Consider the following 18,864-nt stretch of genomic DNA (forward strand, 5'->3'; position numbering starts at 1 on the left):
TTCTGATACAGGCCAGGATGCCATTGGCCTTCTTGGCCACCTGGGCACACTGCCGGCTCATGTTCAGCCGGCTGTAAACCAGCACCCCCAGGTCCTTTTCCATCAAGCAGCTTTCCAGCCACTCTTCCCCAAGCCTGTAGCGCTGCATGGGGTTGTTGTGGCCGAAGTGCAGGACCCGGCACTTGGTGAACGTTTGGTGGTTTTGATTCCCTGTCCGGGAAGGAAGCCTGCTACTACCTCTATGGTCCCTGAAACCCAGGAGGCTGCAGAGCACAGTATCATGATTATTATTTGAGAATATCTTCCATCAACACATTTCACAACCTTCTCTTCCCCACTTTCTTCTTCCCCAGAATTCATCCCTTGTTCACATGAGCACAGTTTACCTTGTTGTATACCGGCAAAAGAAACAAAAGTACCAATAACTGGAACAAGCATATCAACCCCATGGAGGGCAGGCTACTAATACAAACTCTTACATGAATCATTTTTCGGAAAAAATGCTGAAAGATAAACCTGCTTTATATTCATTCTAAATGTGGCAGAACTCCCTGGCCCCCCCCCCCAAAAAAACCACCAACACCCCACCATTTGCATTAGCATAATGTTCCTCCTCTTAATCATTGCAAACATTCTCACTTTCAGGAAAATTGAAGCTGGAGACAGAGTGAATTACTTCCCCCAGACTAAAACGTACATCAGGGAGAGAAATCAGGAGGAGGATTTTAGAGTTACTGCCTCCAGACCCCAACCTGAGCACTGCTGATCCTACTGAGATTTCTGGCTCCTCTGCTTAAAATTACCCACTTCTACTTTGATTCGGCTAGAAACTGCAAACCCTTCCAGCAACTGGACTTAAAAAATGCAATTCTCTGTATAGGTTCCCTTCCCACTATTAAACGTTCTTCCAGCCTTAAAAACTCCAGCAGACTTCAGTTTTACAGGCATTGCAGCCAGCTAAGGTAATAGTAATAGTTCCCCAAAACAACACGGATTTTTAAATGACGTGCTTTTGGTGAAGAGCAGAGACACACAAACATACAGATGAACTAAAGTATTTCTATTGCTCTGTTTCATTTCTGAGAGCCACAGGGAAAAAGAAGAAACTACCTAAGTGAAGAATGGAAATATTTCCTATGTTTGACAGAAGAAGCATGATTAAAATGCACTGAAGCTGAAATAACGACTAAACTCTATCAAGAATAACTCTCACCAACTCATACCACAAGTGTCGCATTTGTAATGCAGGTAAGAGCATATAAAATCCATCGCATCTCAAGGCACATCTTATAATGTGTGGCCATTACCATTAAAAAGATACCGTCTCACAAGACAAGAAGAGGCAGAATAGCATATCAGTGTATCTCCAGTAACTAGAAGGAATTTAGTCCTGCCAGCAGTGCTCCAATATAACCACAGTTTCTCTGCTCAATTGCAGAGAAACTCTCCCTACACTTGCTCAGAATTTTTTCCCCAACAACATAGTTTTCCATGGGAAGTTACTGGCTAAAAAATGAGCTGTTTATGGGACTGTGGCAATTGCAGATAATTCCAGGCAAATTTCTCCTTGACCTCCAGCACTGCAGCAGCGAGGGTTACTTGGGTTCCCTGGATTTTTGGCTGAACAGCAGAGGGGCTGCTCTGAAGTCAAGGAGTCAGATCTGTGGGCTGTATGAAAAGCAATTCTGCCAGGGGACTGTCTCAGAAGCAGGGATTCCAGTTCCTCAGGTGCCCCAGGTATAGTGAGAAAACAACTCTATGCTCCAAAGGATGAAACATCATCACACATTTGAATCAAGGGACACGTCAGCCAGGAAAGAAGATGCTTCCCTTACTCCAAGAGTAGCATTCATTTAAAAAAAAAAAAAAAAAGTTAACATGGAAAGACAGACAACTGAAATGAAAAAGTGTTCTTTAAAAGTTAGATTAAACCCTTTAAAAGAATGTCAAACTTGAAATATTTTATTTTTATTTGAAGTGGTTGAGGTTTTTTCCCCAGAACCCCTCATTTCAGAAGAAATTTTTACATCTCAGTGCTTTATTTTGATACATAATGGAGTTTATAATATTTTACTGGAGAGTTTCCCACAGGACGAGTATTCATCCAGCTGTATTTGTCAGAATCCTACAATGCCATCTTACTACAGAACTCACTACATTGTTTTAAAAATGAACACGGCAATGGTAATTAGCACTGGTAATTGCAAAATGGCAGTACTAATTAAACCAGCAAAAGTGTAGGCTGCATATCAGGAAATATTTTTCAACAAGGAAGTCCATTATATTTTGAAATATATCTCCCAAGACAAGTAACAAAAGCCCCACCACTTGAATCAATTAAGTGAGACAAAACACTTGAAAATACGCTGTAGGGAACAATCACGCGCCAGCCAAGCAGATGGGCAAGATGATCTTTTAGGTTCTTTGCATTTCTAAAATCTGGGGAACAAACCAGCACTGCCACGGGGAGCAGGGATGCCAACAGGCATACCCTGTCTTCCAGGACTCCTGTTAGCCAAGAGAAACCCTGCTACCGGGACCAGGATTACGCCCATAAAGCAGCGTCTGAGGCTCCTACGGATGCCCAAGATAGCTCCGAACCACCTCACTCTCTTGGGACTGGCTAACAGAGTTAAGCGTTGCAAGGCATAACACAAAACAGGCTGCAAAATTCTCCCCAAAGCTGGGAAAGACTCATCCAACAGCTACACTGTTCCTAATGACCAGGGCAGCTACTTCATTAATTGCCTGGCTCTGTCTATAGAGGCTGTAGTGGAAATAGTCATTAAAGAGTTTGGCAACCAGGGGGTCAGAGCATGCTGGGTCTCACCCTTGTGCGTATTCAACAGGAGACAAGAGTGTCACCCCGGTATTTTAAGCTTGAAGGGGTGCAAAATGCAGGCCTCAAAGACTCAGCCTGCGAGATTGCAGTCCCTGCAGCGAGTGATAGAGGAGGCACGTTCAGGCCTTCTGGGATGGTTTCAGCTTTCTGTATTTCAACGCAGCACCTACCACATCACCTGCGCGCCTCTCCAGGTGCCGGTGTGAACATCAAACAGATCCAATACAATTTTTTGATTAAATTTTCAGACTAGAATCAGTTAACCTCCTCACAGCAACAGACTGCTTTCATGAGTTTGCATAAAGGAGAATAAATGCTCTGCAATTTTATATTCCCCAAATCAATGCTATTTACATGTCTTTATTCACAGACTACTACTACTGATTTTTTTTTAATAGCCTACACTAGTATCCATAAAAACCCTAGCTCAACACTGGTCTTCATTTATTTTCCTTCTGTTTTTCTAAACGCCAGAGGAAATGTCTCAGTCAAAAGATAACCTGTTTCTCCTTTTTTTTTTAATTTCTACATGGTTTCTGAACACCTGCTCTTTATGTCGTACTGCAGAACACTAGGCAATTAAAAACTTAGAGAACAAGGAAAAAACAAAGCTTGTCTGCATACAGGGAATTATACATTAGACAGTAATAGCTACACTTGCAGCCATGAGTAAGCCGTTAATTTATGTGTGTATTCAGTGCTAAACTACAAAAGCCAAAAATTACTGGGATTTTTATGTTTAGACTTTAAACTCAAAAGTGAAGAAATTCAAAAGCAGTGTACCCATGGCAACCTTAATTCTATTCATCTTGCCCTCTGATGCAGTGCTTGTTCAGTGATTACACATTCCTGAGTAAAGCTACATCTCTCAGATGATGTAAAGCAAGGTTAAAGAATTCTTAAAATTAATAAAGTCCTTCATTATGCTTGTAAGATTTACAGCTAGAGGCATTCAAACGCACATTTTGAAAAAAATGAATTGCCTTGATTTTTGGAAGGAAATAAATGTAAACTTCCATCAAAGTATTTTCAACTCATCTATTACTTTTTTTACTCTTCTTAACATATCCTTTTTCACATTTTTCTCAGTCTCTCAATGTGAGAAATGAGTAACATATTACTCATTTCACCTTTTAGCTTCTACTTCTCTGCTTCTGCTCCAATGAGAGTTGAAAAATGTCATTTACCATTATTATTTGGGGTGGGTTTTTTTCCTTATTTTTCCCCACTGGAATGATTTGTATAGACAAGTATAATATTGTTTGATGATGTTTAAGATATGAGAGCCACGCTGTAAATTTCCATGCGTTTTACTATTTATTTTTAACCTAACTTTCTAATAATAGGGAGCTTATGCGTTCATGCTGTCTGTCCAGTAAATGCGTAAATTTGCAAGTCCTCCCTCATCTTCTGAACTCAATGGCTAATTTCACCCAAATTTGAAAGAGGAGGATATAAGCCTCCAATATAATTGAATTCCTGCAAGTCTGATGGAAAAAAGGGCAGGCTAGAGAAGACAGACATGAATTAACGTGGCCAGTAACACCCCAGAAGAAAGGCAAGTAGAGCAGAGCCATCTCCCATTCTGCTTTACAACAGCCAGGTGGCATTAACGTACTGGCTATGCAAAGCTCCAGGTTAGCCAGGGGGTTGTTGCAGTGGTGTGGAGAGGAGGGACAAATCATTGTGTATTTTCTCACCGGCAGCATACTCGAACACTCCCGATGAGCAAGGTTTGCCAGCCAGATCCCAACACCGTTCCCTCCGAAAACTGCAGTGCCTCTGAGGATTGAGAGCTGTGGCGTGGAAACATCCCACCTAAGGGGCATCATACATGATGGAAGGATTGAAGTAGTCTTGCAACTAAGGGCAGCATTAATGAGACTTTTAAAAGTGGCCAGTTAATGTACTTTGAAAAGGGGCTGCAGGGGAGCAGATTGCAGAGCTGCTGCAGCGTTCAGCCTGGCTGACACATGTGACAATGGGAGGAAAACCACTGCTGGGAGCACTTTCTGCTCACACTGAACCAACAGCTATGTTACACAAAGAAAGTGCATTACCTTTTGCAGTGACTCACTTCTTTACACCATAAAGGTGATGCAGCTGCATCTCGTGAATACAGTGGAGTCCAACAAAAGGTTTTGGCAAGCTATGTAGAGCACTGGCAAGCTTCTTGGCTCTGTGCATGCTGCCCCAAGCCACAAGGTACCAGGTGAGCTCTAAACCCTAGAGAGTCCAAGTCATCTCTTACAGGCAGCCTACCCCAGCACCCTTCACAGCAGCACTTGAGATACTTCTTTTGCTTCATGCTGTCGCAGCAAGAGTGCTAGTAGTTTCTGAAGCAAGAAGGACCAGTTATCTTGCTTCAAGCCCAGGAAAAATGAGAAGAACCTGCTCAAAATCACACCCAGAATTTCTGGAATCACAGCGTACTTCCTCTGGCTGCTCTGCATAGGGAATGTGCAAGCACTAATACCAGATCCTAGCCTAAAATAATGGAGAATCATAACCGAATGCAATTCACTCTCTTTTTTGCCCTTTCTCAAAAGCAAACATACAAAACTCCACAAAACAAAAAACAACAATAACAAAAAGCACTATCTCCTCCTACGTATCACACATTAGACTGGATAAGAAACAGAATAACAGGATACTCCTTTCTCTCCTCTTACTGAAAAATAAAATAATACAGTGTTAACTTCGGTAACAATAAAATGCATTGATAGTAAATAAAATACTCCTCATTGTAGCTTTGGTTACAATCTAGGAATTGCAACTGAAAAGTATTCCTTGACCACCTGATGTTCCACAAGTCTCAATCACAGTTTGGGGTCTTTAGCGGCATTGCCCTGGCGTCTCAAGGAGCACTTAGATGGACCTGTCCCTTGAGAAAGACCATCTGAAACCGAACACGTTCTGGGTGAGACCTTACAAAGGTAAAGAAATTTCAGTTCTGCCCAGTATCGATACAGATCTCACCTGAGTTTCTACTCTGCCACTTCTGTACTTCACAGTTTAAGCTAAAAGCCCTTTCTGTACTGCAGGACACTATGAATATACCTTATCATATATCAGATAGTAAATGAGACCATGGGGTACACAAAGAGAAACCCATCCCCCTTCCTTTAGCTCAGAGTCACCCAGTGATTCTGAGTTTGTATGAAGTCATGGTATCTTCCAAGAGGACTATGGGTAGAAAGCAATGCAAATGAAATTCTGTGTACCCAGACACATTTCTCTCTCTCTTAATAACAAATACATGGGGCCAAGAATGCCTTCCCCATCTCTCTCAGAGCTCTAGCTGATGCATAAGGAACAGCTGGTTGCTCACTTTATCCACCAGAGGTTGACTCCAGCGGTCCCACACATAGGTGACAAAGAGGCTCAGAGATGTAAGGCTTCCATGGAGGTCATGTGGGATATGCCACTAGACCGATCAAAGAGAGTGGTGGGGACTTGGTGCTGGATAGTAAAGTGAGAAGCACAGGGACCCTGTGGAAGGTGAGAAGGGAAGCATCTGACCGAAGTCTTTCAGCTGGGTGGTCTGCTAGGAAAGCATGCGGCAGAGGAGTGTGAAAGGCAGCAGCAAGGAGAAATTCAAAGGGTCAAAACCAGGTTAGGATGCAGACTGTTAAGCTAAACAGAGTTTCAGATTGAAACTCTCACTCCCCTTTGTGATTTCCTCAGCCATGCCCAGGGATTTTCCATCAGCTATGCACTGTCTCAGGAAACGGAACATAAGAGCTCTCTGGGCATGCAAGAAAACATGCTTCTCCCACAAAAGACAGAGTCTGTGATTCTCCAGCAAATGCATAACACTCAGCAAATGCCTGCTTGGCTCTGACCTTCAGGAGGTTTATCAGATTCAGTTCTCACAGCAGCAGCACCATTCACATAGGCAGCAATGGCAATCTTCTGAGATATTTTTGTTCCCATTTAGAAAGGGCGATGCCGCTGGCAGCTCTTACTGGAGCAAGGCGCCAAGCTCTGCGTGCATCGCACCCGCGTTCTCATTGGAGAAACAGCACTTTCCCAAAACAGCTTGAGAGAGGGAAGCTCATGCATCTTCTCCACTAACCATATAGCTGGCCCATAAAGCGCAGCCGCAGCTGTTAGTGAATCTGCAGCCCATTCCTCTAAAGTCCTAATAAAGGAAACATTGCGTGTGAAGAGAGATGTCCTGCAGATGAGGTAGCGCTGAAGGGGGCCGCCTTGATTAAACTAGGTTGTTCTGCTGAGAAGTCCTCAATGCACTCTCTTGGTTATGGCTGTTAGAGCTGCGGCGGAGTAACATGAATTGCCTTTTATCTAATTGGAAAACACCCACAGAGTTTAGAAGTACCCATTTAGACAGGGAAATCAATAAAGGAAATGGTAAGCATGAGAATACAGTGCGGCTATAGAGCCTGTGTGGGTCCTACATGCTTTTGCTTAATAAAGATTAACTCTTGCCAGTTTGCTGCAATGCCTTGGATAATAGCAGAACTGGTAGATTCTACCCTATAATATCAAGGAGTAACTTGCCCTTATGCATACATCTCAAGGCAAGAGAACAAGTCTTTTGTTAAAGAGACTAGAAATTTAGAAGTCTTGAAAATTCAGAAGACATTGCAGAGAAGGCAGAAGAGAGGAAAAACTTGTCTTAATTGTAACGGTTCTGAAGCTGGCAACCAGCTTCAGATGTAACCAAAAGATACATTTCTATTAAAAGGAAAAAGGAACAAAACCTGGTTTGCAAAATAGCAAGAGCAACAGCTGTATTTGCATAGAGGTCTGCTGTTACAAGGCAAACTGCAACGAAGGAAATGAGCAGAGAAGTGATTCCAGCTTTTCAGCTTTCCTTGTCCTTTTACCTTCACCCCTCATCAGTGGCTGTGCAAATCCCCACCCACAGAGCCACTCAGAAAATTCAGGACTATTAAGAACAGTTACTTAGTTGTTAAAAAAACCTCCAAGTTTCAAGAAATAAACGGCAAAAACCCCACAATTGTTACAGTTGCTTAGTTTAGGATTAGTTTTGTTTTTCTTATTTCTCTGGCATTTCTTCCCCTAAATCTCCAATCGCTTTCACAACAGGCTTATACTGAGTAGCTTCAGGCAGCTGAGAAAAAAAATCCTGTTTAGCAATGTAAATATCTCTTCTCCCACTGTTGCTAACAGGAGTTCTGTGCATAAATCACAGCATGAACCGAAGGGAGAACAGATCCTGAAGCCTACGACTGTCTTTACCCACTGCTTGATATTCTTCTCATTTACACCAATATATTGGCCTCAAGGGGAGCACTTCTGACATGCTTCAGTGTAAGCCAGAGGAGAATCAGGCCCATTGGATGAGAACAGGGAATTTGACATCTTAGTCTGCTGGCAAAAATCTGAAACAGGGTTTGGAGTAACACGGGTTGACTCATGATGGCTCCTCAGAAGCCGACAGCGTGGGACAGGTTGGGACTCATGCTCCAAACTCAGCCATCCTTACCTCACCATCCCTCATGTCTGCCACAGGCTGGCCAGCCACACCTTCAGCCCTTCTGCGTGTACTTCACAGAAGTACAGATAACCTGGTATTTCCTTGCTGGGATGAAAACTGTTTAGAACAAGGTCTTGGAGGAAGTAGACAGGACTGACAATAGCCTCATGTTCAGAGAGAGTCTCTCTGTCCTCTCTGTATGAACCACTGCATGACAGAAGACAAGTCGGCCAACCTCTTGCTGCATCAAGGGCATCTTTTGCAGTATAGGACTACTGACCCAGAGTATCCTTTGCCTCTTTCTTGCTCCTATTTAGAAATATCTAGAAAGTGTACATGCAGCACCCTCTCCAAGCTAGCCCCAGTTCTAGGGAAGGGGAACACACAAAGCAAAGGTAACCCTCACAAAGTTTTCATTTGGTAAGTTTGTCTGATGCCTCTGGACTGCCAGTAGCAGATGGGCTTCTTTTAACATTGCCTGGCCTTGATGATGCCCTCCAAAATATCTGTTGGCTTCAGGGTATTTCAAAGTAGGACAGGAGGTGGTCTTCTCTGCTAAGAAGACGCGAGGGTTTGCAGAACAGGTCTCTAGGGCCGTGGTTTCTTTTTCCCTGGTGTGGGTGACTGGAGGCAGAACAAGTGTTAGGGATGTTGCAAGGTCTTAAGAGAGAAATATTATGACTAGGGGAGCCTAATGGAGCATAGCTACAGCTAGGGTGGATCAGGAAGTTCTTAAGGGGCCTACAAACAAATGCATAAAGGTAATCTTTCCTGGTGAAGGTCTGCCAAGCAACCTTTCATGGTCATTGCTTTATATAGGTCTATTGGTATTAGAAAGCACTTCTCTGTTTCAAAATATTTACCATCAGGATTTTAAGTAACTTTTTGTATATATTATAGCTGCAGTTCTTTAGTTCATGTCTCCTCTCAAGCCAACATTTTATTGATCAATATAAACAAGTAAAAAACAAACAGCTCCTTAAAAGAAGTACTTTTCATTTGCACTTATACTCAGTTGGAGAAGGAAATGCATAATAAAATTAATGGATTTTTTTACGAGTTCCTCTTCTTCTTACTGACAAAGTGTATTTTAATAAGGACTTTATCTCCTCTTACTTGATCCCACACTAAAGTCGTGATCCCATACTTTGGACATCAGTCCGTTGCCATGGAAATGATCGTAATACCACAAAAAATGCAGTATTATGACTTCACCGCAGGATCAAGGAGAGAGAAAAAGACAGGCTGTAAGGGATCAAGTCCTTAAGCAGCAATAGCCTTAGTTATTAACACGAAGAAAGAGAACAATTATGAAAAATACATCCAAGGCAAATTCACTTATGTTTTGCAACGTTCAAAGAATATTTCCCCTAGAAGGCAAATGCTTTTTGAAGCACTAATTTCAAAGAGATCCTAAATGCCCAGTTCTGTTCTTCTAATCTGTAATCCCACTCTCCATTTGAAATATGCCTTTTCTGTGAATGAATCCTGGTCATTTTTCATTCCATCCCTTCCCAATGCCCACTCAGGACCTCCTTGCCAAGTTTGTAGTCCCATATTATTAGTGAAAGGACTAATACTTAATTCAAAGGAATTGTTGCAATTGTAAACAGTCATTTAGTTCAGGTGGTGTGGGTGATGGGACAAGGTGATGTGCACCAGATCCTACCCTGAAATGGAAATAGCACATAGCTAGCATAACACGCAGATCTGAAACTCTCTCTAAGCCTAAAAGTATATACTTGCAGACACCGAGTACCTCCAAGACTGTGTTTTACCTTTAAAGATTTCAAGTGAACTTTCCTGTTCATTTTCACCCTCTGCTATGGCACTTCCCCATGCTAGTTGAGAAAAAATTTAATTCTTACCCAAGACGAAGCCAAGAACTTTAGGGATCCTAACAGAGAAGGCTTTCTTAAGAGACAGCTGGGCCCATTTCAAAAGTTACACACAAATTCAAAGGTGCAAACTTTGAGCCCTTCACTTGTACCAAGCATTTGGTTAAACCTGAAACTTCATCAAGGACCCTCCACATCCCAGCAGGGCTGCGTGAATGAATTAAAGCCTAGAGAAAAACAACATTGATACTTTGAAAACTGAAATAGCTCATTGGGGCCTGCAAGATGGTGGGTGCTACGGTACCCTGCTGATGTAATTCCTGACAGGAGCAGCAACCTTACAAGAGTAATAGCAACACACACACACTTTGAAAAGCTCCAGAAGACAGTTGTGACCTTAATAATTTGCTTTCAGGCCATATTTGTTCTTGTGAGCTCTGTTCCAATGACCATTTTTGGGGGTTGCCTAAAGCTAGAGAAGAGGTGTTGCTGCAGAATTCAACTTTAGACTTTGAGCTTTAACAAGCATGATGTTCTCTCAAATTCTGCCAGCCTTTGCAGCTCTCAGAGCTCCTTTCCACATATCCCACATCAAACAGTTTCCCCCTGCAACCCTGTCTCAGGAAGAAAATACGATTTGCAGTGGTCACAGACAATACAAAAGGTGCTGGAAGAAAGATTAGGGAGAAAGAAAAGAAAGCAATGGTTGAGATAAGAGCATTCCTTCATGGTTTCTCTCATTTTCTTTTGGATGAAAAACCTGTCTTTCTTCTGAACTCCAACATGCACACGCCATAAACTTGTGATTTCTTATGAATTTACATGTATACAACTCAGGTTTCTCCACATTACTAAATCTTCCAAGTGAGAAAGCCTAGAGCATCTGTACTACATACTAAAAGACTATTCATTCCCATTTAGAATTCCCTGATTTTTTGCCTCCAGATGTGTTTTAAGCTGCTGGTAAGCCTCAGAATTCAGCAACTTAACATGCTTTAAATGTCACTTTGATAAAGGGCACTGCTGTCAATTGTTCATTCACACTGCAGAGATTTAATTACCTAAATGAAGTACCCTCCAAAAAATGCATGTTGGGTTTGGTTGAGGTGGGGTTTTTTTGTAATTGTGGGTTTAGGTTGTTTGTTTTTTTTTTTAATAAAACTCCACTTTGGTTTGTATTTTTTCCTTTCTAATTGAAATTAATTTCCCTAGCTGTTTTATTTTAGAAAACACCTGGAACAGGGCTATTATTTCAAAGAGGTAATTATGAAATTAGAAAGATAACTATGATACTTATTTCTTTAATTACAGATATAAATAGAGACTACAATGCAGAAATTGCTTACAAACACCTTCCTGGATTGTGCTGGAGGAAAACTGCAGAATCTGCTGCTCGTCTAATTCCAAGGAGACACAAACCAAGATAAAATGAAGAGGTTGCTAAATCTACTACTGAGTTCTGTCTGAAACTTTGACGAGGCCCTTCTCTGTCATAGCCCTTTTTGTGCAACCAGAGCAAAAATTGTGAGGTTTTATTTGTTTGGGGTTTTTGGGGTTTTTTTTGTTTGTTTGTTTGTTTTTTAAAGCTTCCTTAGGTTTTAGTACATCATTGAAATAAAACAACAATATCTGCAGGTCTTACTGCAGAAAGCAGGACTTCTCTGATCCTGGAAGAAGCAAAGCAGGATAAAAGCACAATAGAAGCCCATATCCTTTGCCAGAAGTCTTAGCCACTTGTGTTTTTGAGCTGGAAAAGTTAATCCTATGTTGAAATGTCTACAGATAAAACAGTGGCAGTACCAGTCGCTACACAAAAGTGAGCTCATTAAAGGAAGGTGACACTGGGGGTTTTTAAGAGCAGGCAGGACAAGCCCATCTCGGGGAAAAAAACAGCCACAGTCAATCTCATGTGGGACTAGAGGGTCTCTCCCAACCCTAAGGCATTAGGAAAAGACAGGGCCTGCACTTTCGGAGACCCAGGCCAGCACAGCCCAGTGCAAGACAGAGAGGTGGCAGCAACACCAACAACAACCAGAATAAAATGCAGTTATTCACCATCCCTGTTCAGAGCCCTCTGTTATTTTAGCTGGCCACAGCGACAGCTATAATTAGGCACTCTTAACACAGCATGATGCTTTTCAGAAATCAAGGCACTCCCCCTCGCCCCACCCCCCCCCCCCACCCCCCCCCCCCCCCCCCCCCCCCGAGAATCATGTCAAGGGACAACTTCCACTGACTGCTGCTGCTGACCCCTCTCTGACATGACTTGATCATTCTCCGTTATTGATCTCAGCCCTTTTTTCCATCCATGACTCCCAAGCCACCTGCCAGGTAATAAAAATCTGCATCAAAATGCATAGCACACAGGGTGCTGCGAGTCAGAAGCAACATTTGTCTTATAGACCTGAAAACCTGACAGTGTCGATCGGGGCCAGTTATCACAGCGTTGTTTGATCTTTCTGCTGAGGTTGTAAATTCCATGGGCAGCCAAATGGGGATAGAATGAAAGACTCTGCCACATTAACTATAAAAGCAAGGTGCTGCTGTGTCAGTGGCAGAAGACATTGTTAAGCAACATAAGCAGCCCCTGCTGTCTACAAATCTCTAAAGACTCCCTGAGTTTCAAAGGGAAGGTTTAGGATGCTGCATTTTTCTTGCACCATCGTTAATTATGTCTTTTTCTTTTAGTGCCTCGCTGTCCATCATGATCTGTGTTCAGATGCATGCCCAACACAAGCATCTCAAAATGGGTTAATGGAGCCCTATAAGGATACGTGACATTTCAAGCCCAGTCTGAGACAGGAAAATTCTGCATCCCTTTGCTCTCCAAAGCACCTCCGAGCATCATATGCCAGCAGAAGCAAATGTACCCACTGAATGTGGTTAACAGTATTTCTGGGCAATGAAGATATGCCTCTTTTTCACTCCCTCCTTCCCCCACAAGGTGAAGCTCCAGAATATGCCTTGCATGGCTGCATAAGATATACCTGAATTACACACCACTTTCTAAAAGCCCGTTGTGCCAGGTTTACACTGAAAAGTCAGTGTAGTAACCCAGCATACTACTGAAATGGAAGTAATGAAGACCTAGAGCTAATGCCATGTGCTTTGCCAAAGAGGTGAAGTTTACAGATCTGATTCTGGCTCACTGCTTTTCCATTCCCATTCCAGCTCTCCAGCCCCGAATGAGGAATTAAAGTAAGCCACAAGAGAAGAAAGACTGGAGACAAGTTAGGCAAGAAAAGGAAAGGGAACAAGGGGAATAAAGGCAAACTGACAACAGCTGTTCTCCAGTGTGGCACACAGACTTAAGCAGGTCTCAAGTGTGGAAATTCAAACAAAAAACAACAACAACAAAAAAATCCATGCTTACAGAAGAAACTTGTTCTGTTGGGTCCATGTGGCACCAATTGGATGAAGCAGTTTCTGAGCAAAGCCAGAGTGCCAAATGCATGATCCTCAAACTTTTAAAGATCTTTCCTGCAATTGTGCCTGCCTCATCACTTGGTGTTTATTAAATATTGTTCACTGAACAACCTCTTTGGTGTGAGGATGACATTTTCTGAATTTACTGAAGTTTTCTGAATTTACAAAAAGTACCAACTCAGTTGCTGCTGTTATCACCGACTAGAAGATACATTGGGACATCTTTGGTCCCATTTTCTTACCTTGGAAGGGTTCAGCACCTTCCACTGTAAGTTCAAAGGTAGAACAATTTTCTTATAGTCTCTTCATTTTCAGCAAGACGCATTGAAATTAAGCCTAGAGTATGATCACATTTTTACAGCAAGCATATTGACTGGCTTGGCGAAGTGAAAATGCACATACCAGGCTTTCATTTCACATCAAAATGACTAGTATTGATAGTGATTAAAGTCTGTCATGGTGAAAGAGGTTTTTGAAGGCACATATTAAATGAATCAGTACTTTCCACTCTAGTTTTTGGATGATAGTGGCCCTTTTCCAATACCACCAAACTGAGGTACAAGTAGGGGGGAAAAGCAAACTCTTATTTCATCTCCATGGGGGATGATCCCTCAACAATTACCATTAAAGTACCAGTAATGCTGCAGCCAGGGAAGTTGCCCAAGCTATAAGCTTTTTCCTTATTAATTAATTCAAACCTACAGTATTTTTTCCTGCTGTCACAATCCAGTCCCTTTCATAAATACTAAAACCATCTGCTTAAAAATAATCTTTGTTTCCATGCAGTTGTTCAAGGCTTTCTACCAGGAGACTTTTTATTCATCCTCTTCTCTCAGATACGTACGTGGTGCATACGTAAATAGATGGTAATATATTAAGGAAGATTTATATGCTTTTTTCACTCTGTTTTTAATAGACAGGACAAAATGGAGAGCTTTTTATTTTTAAAAAAATGGAAGCAGACAGAAAAAACAAGCCTGCTGTTTTACTAGATCACAGAATGATTTGACATAGGCGAAGAAATTTTTCTAACTGCTTGCCTATGTCATCCTTCAACCTTAATGCAGTACAACAGTTACCTTCCAAAATTGTTCCCACACTATTTAAGCTTTTCTAACTAAGTTTTCCCCTTTCTCTCTAAATTATTACTGTACATGTATAAATGGATTTGCAGCACTAGAGCTAAGGACCTAGTTCGCCTTTCCTTTATACAAAAGTAAAACGAGGAATAACTCGAATGAGAACACATCTCTAAAATTGACTAAATTGTACCAAACACACTCCGAGTCTCGAGGCAACATTTTTCTCTTGAAAAACAATAAAACCCCCAAACTTATCTAACAATTGCAAATGGATAGTTTATGAGATCTGGCACTTTTGGGGCCAGAAGAAATATTATTTTAATGAATTGAATTTATGGAAGCACTTAGGTTGGATCATTACTCTCTGAGCTATAATGCTTAACTTGAAATAGTGACTTGAAGCTAGATTTGCTCCTAAAAGCAGGATTTTCTGTTGAATGTAGGTGCCTCCCTGCAAAGTTACAACCCAAAAGATTTCACTTAATTACAGTCTTTCCCTGGAAGCAGTAAAACTCCTTAAGCACTTTCCTTTTTCACTAAAAGTTGTCACGTGCCTTAAGTTGTACTTCCAAGCCTGCCCAGGACAGTTGCAGTGGCACCCAGCTCCGGCCTGATGCAAGGCCAGGCTGGAGCAAGCGCAGCAACAAGAAGCTGCACCCATGGCTCTCCCTTTCTGGAGTCCCTCTTTAGGGTGAAGGGATTCAAAACTGCTTTTCCAAAATGAGTGCTCTAGCCACCCATTTTGGGACAGAGCATGCACTGCTTTGACTGTTAAAGCTGCAACACCATGCAGGAAGGACTTCAAGCAGGAGGGAGAAGAGAGGCAGACATAACACAGCTCTGAAACCTATTGGTGAGGACACTCCTCTGGTTAAGAGACCCAGGACTTCAGTCTCTGCCTTGTCCTTCCACAGAAGCAGCTACGAGAGGTATCTTTTCCACATTCTGCAATAGGGGTATCCAAAGCTGTGCTTGTGCCCATGAAGTATCCTCCCTCCATCTGATAGTAGATACAGCACAGGTGGAAGCTCTCTGTCCAGTACCAAGGATCAGCAGAGGTGAAGAACCACGTCACCTTCTCTTCTGGACTTGGTGCTCACATGTAGCAAAGGAGCTTTCTCCAGTCCATATTTCTAGTGCAGCACTCAGCAGTGCAACAAGCTTCTACATGAATAAAATCCTAAGGGTCAGTGGGGGTTTCAGTACATGGACTAAAATACCATGGAAATGAACAAACCAATTTGTGATTTTAATTCAATTTTTTTTTCCTCACAATCTGCCCAATACAGAAGATTACCATGATCCTCTGAAATAAGTTAAATGAAGTAGCATAGGCCAATCCAGCGTCATCCAAGAACTAAAGCTTGTCTATTGTATAAGGTCTACAAATTCTTCAAACCTAGACTGATTTCAGTAGCTGTATCTTCAAAAACCAATACATTTACTACACCCCATCACATTGCTGTTTTACCAGAAGCCCTTTAGCTCTACTATCCATTGTATTTGAAACTATTTCCTGTCATTACTAATGCCAAAGAGCACAGATTTTCAAGTTTTCATCACCTTTTCCTTTTGAGATGTTTTGATGACTCTTATTATCAACACAGAAATGTAATGCTACACTGACACTTGCATTCAAACTGGACCCCTAAAGAATTCAAAGTTATTGCTTCTCATACAGCTACAGTCTAAGACACCTCCCATACTGCAGTCACTCCACTAATATTGTATCACATCCAGCTGAGACTCACAGCCAAGACAATATTAGCAGAAGATTCACTCATTTAGTCACTTACTTGTGCATGGACACTCACACACACACAGAGCTCTTCCAACTTTTTCTAAAAACAACTTTTCAATTTCAGGCATTTTACAACACCATTAAGCGCTCTTCTTTAAAGTGATATTTCTGACACCAGCTGACAAGAAGGAAGAAAAATTAAAGTTAAAGCTGTTGTTCTATCCTTAATCTGTTGCATTGTGATTAGGATGATGCACTAGTTGGATAACTGCATCTGTAAGATTGCTATGTGTCTTGCAGGTTTAGGCAAAAAGCAATGAACTCTAGGCACAAGGGCTTACGAAACAGCAGTTTGGGAATACATAAGTTACTATCCTTCTCTCATCTATTTCAGAGAATTAATGTTTGTTATCTTGATAGTCAGAAGGGCCAAAAGGTATAGCTGTGCATTACGAGCACTGCCGTGCATCACCGCCAGACTCCCAGACTGATGGCACTTAGTGCAGCCTACGAAATTTCTTAGTTTGTGACAAAGCCTCCAAGTTAATTACACAAGTATCTTTTTTTTTTTTTGGTCTTGGTTCATTTTTCAAAGCCTATTCTAACAGTGTTTCATAATGACAACCAAGGGGACAAAGTTTCCTGTCTTTTGTATAATTTGGTTCCCTTAGATTTGCTAATTCCGCTGAATTCTTCCAGTAACTGCCTTGCTATTTACCACGCAGCAGAGGTCTGATACCTTCCCTACAGAGACAAGTGGCTTTGCCTTCTCCTTTGGGCTCTTTGTACTCCTCCAAATTATTCTGATTGATATAGACCTCGATCCATGCTAATTATGCAGAGCTTCTCTTATAAAGTGAAGTTCCCATGGCAACAGCATCGGGCGAACAGGTGCGTGGAAAGCTGTGATATATTAAACGACAGCTACCCTCTGCCTCTGCGATGCAGATTGCCATTTGCAGGGTTTATTTATAGCAGGTAGTAATTAATCCATGTGAATCTCATTTCATTGAGGAGAAAAAAAAATAAAAATGCACAGAATGATTAGCAAGAGTCCTAATTATCCCCATACCTTTGATTCTGAAAATTTTGTCGCCATCACATAACTTGAACACAGAATTGTTGAATTATCATTTGTGTGGAGGTGCCATTATGAGAAACACTAAGCCGTCGCCTGACAAACACCTGTATTCTCACCACTGCAGCGCTGAAACTTGCATTAATGTTGCTGCAGTGGAGATGGAGCAACAAAATATAGACACTGCTCTGCAAAAAAAAAAGTAGATATAGGCTTTAGTTGGCTTTTCTTGGGGCCCCATAATGCTGAGTTGAGTGGGAATCAAATGTATGGCACAGGTCTTCAAAACCTTTGACAGGAATGACAGAAACCAGATTTTAGCCCTGATACCAGCTCCCTCTGTGTCCTGAAGCAAGTCCCTCAACCTTTCTTTCTCAGATACGACTTCCCTAATCCCTCTTTTTCTGGGACTAAAAGCAAACAATCTGAAAACACTTAAAAGATGAAAAATGAGTTGTTACGCTGCAAAGGGGGATAAGCTTTGCATTTTAAAAAACCGCATGTAGTAGATTCATCTGGACTGCTCTCTGCCTAGCTCAGCCTTGTGTTTTAGAGCTCCTTGAGTTACACAGGTAAGCTTGGGAAGCCAAAACTAAACTACAGCATTTTTGTGGCTGGTGAGAATCACGATTCATATTGCGATGCAATACTAGTACTAGATGGAGTTCTTGGATCTTGGCTATGTCTCGTTTTTCACTCTTTAATTTTCTTTTTTATGACTATGTGAATCATCTTCATTGGCAGAAAAGGTTCCCTAAGAAAAAAAGATAATAATAAAAAATGAACACATGATCAAAATAGCCTTCAAAAAAAAAATTAATAGGCATCTTAGATGAAAGTGTACAGTTTAGAGCATAAGGTTGAGAAGGTAAATAAAAGATCCCCAATTGCTGTTATGGATACCACTACAAATATTTTTACAAGCAAATGTTACAAGGAACTAATATTTTGTTCCAGGAATCATAGAATCATTAAGGTTGGAAAAAACCTCTAAGATCACCAAGTCCAACCGTCAACCCAACACCACCATGCCCACTAAACCATGTCCCTAAGCGCCTCATCTACCCGTCTTTTAAATACCTCCAGGGATGGTGACTCAACCACTTCCCTGGGCAGACTGTTCCAATGTTTAACCACTCTTTCAGTCAAGAAATTTTTCCTCATGTCCAGTCTAAACCTCCCCTGATGCAACTTGAGGCCATTTCCTCTCGTCCTATCTCTAGTTACTTGGGAGAAGAGACCGGCACCCATCTCGCTACAACCTCCTTTCAGGTGGTTGTAGAGAGCGATGAGGTCTCCCCTCAGCCTCCTTTTCTCCAGGCTAAACAACTGTCCTGGTTTCGGCAGGGATAGAGTTAATTTCCTTCCTAGTAGCTGGTACAGTGCTGTG

This window comes from Pygoscelis adeliae, unplaced genomic scaffold (genome assembly GCF_000699105.1).
Source record: "Pygoscelis adeliae isolate BGI_AS28 unplaced genomic scaffold, ASM69910v1 Scaffold280, whole genome shotgun sequence".
NCBI lineage: Eukaryota > Metazoa > Chordata > Aves > Sphenisciformes > Spheniscidae > Pygoscelis > Pygoscelis adeliae.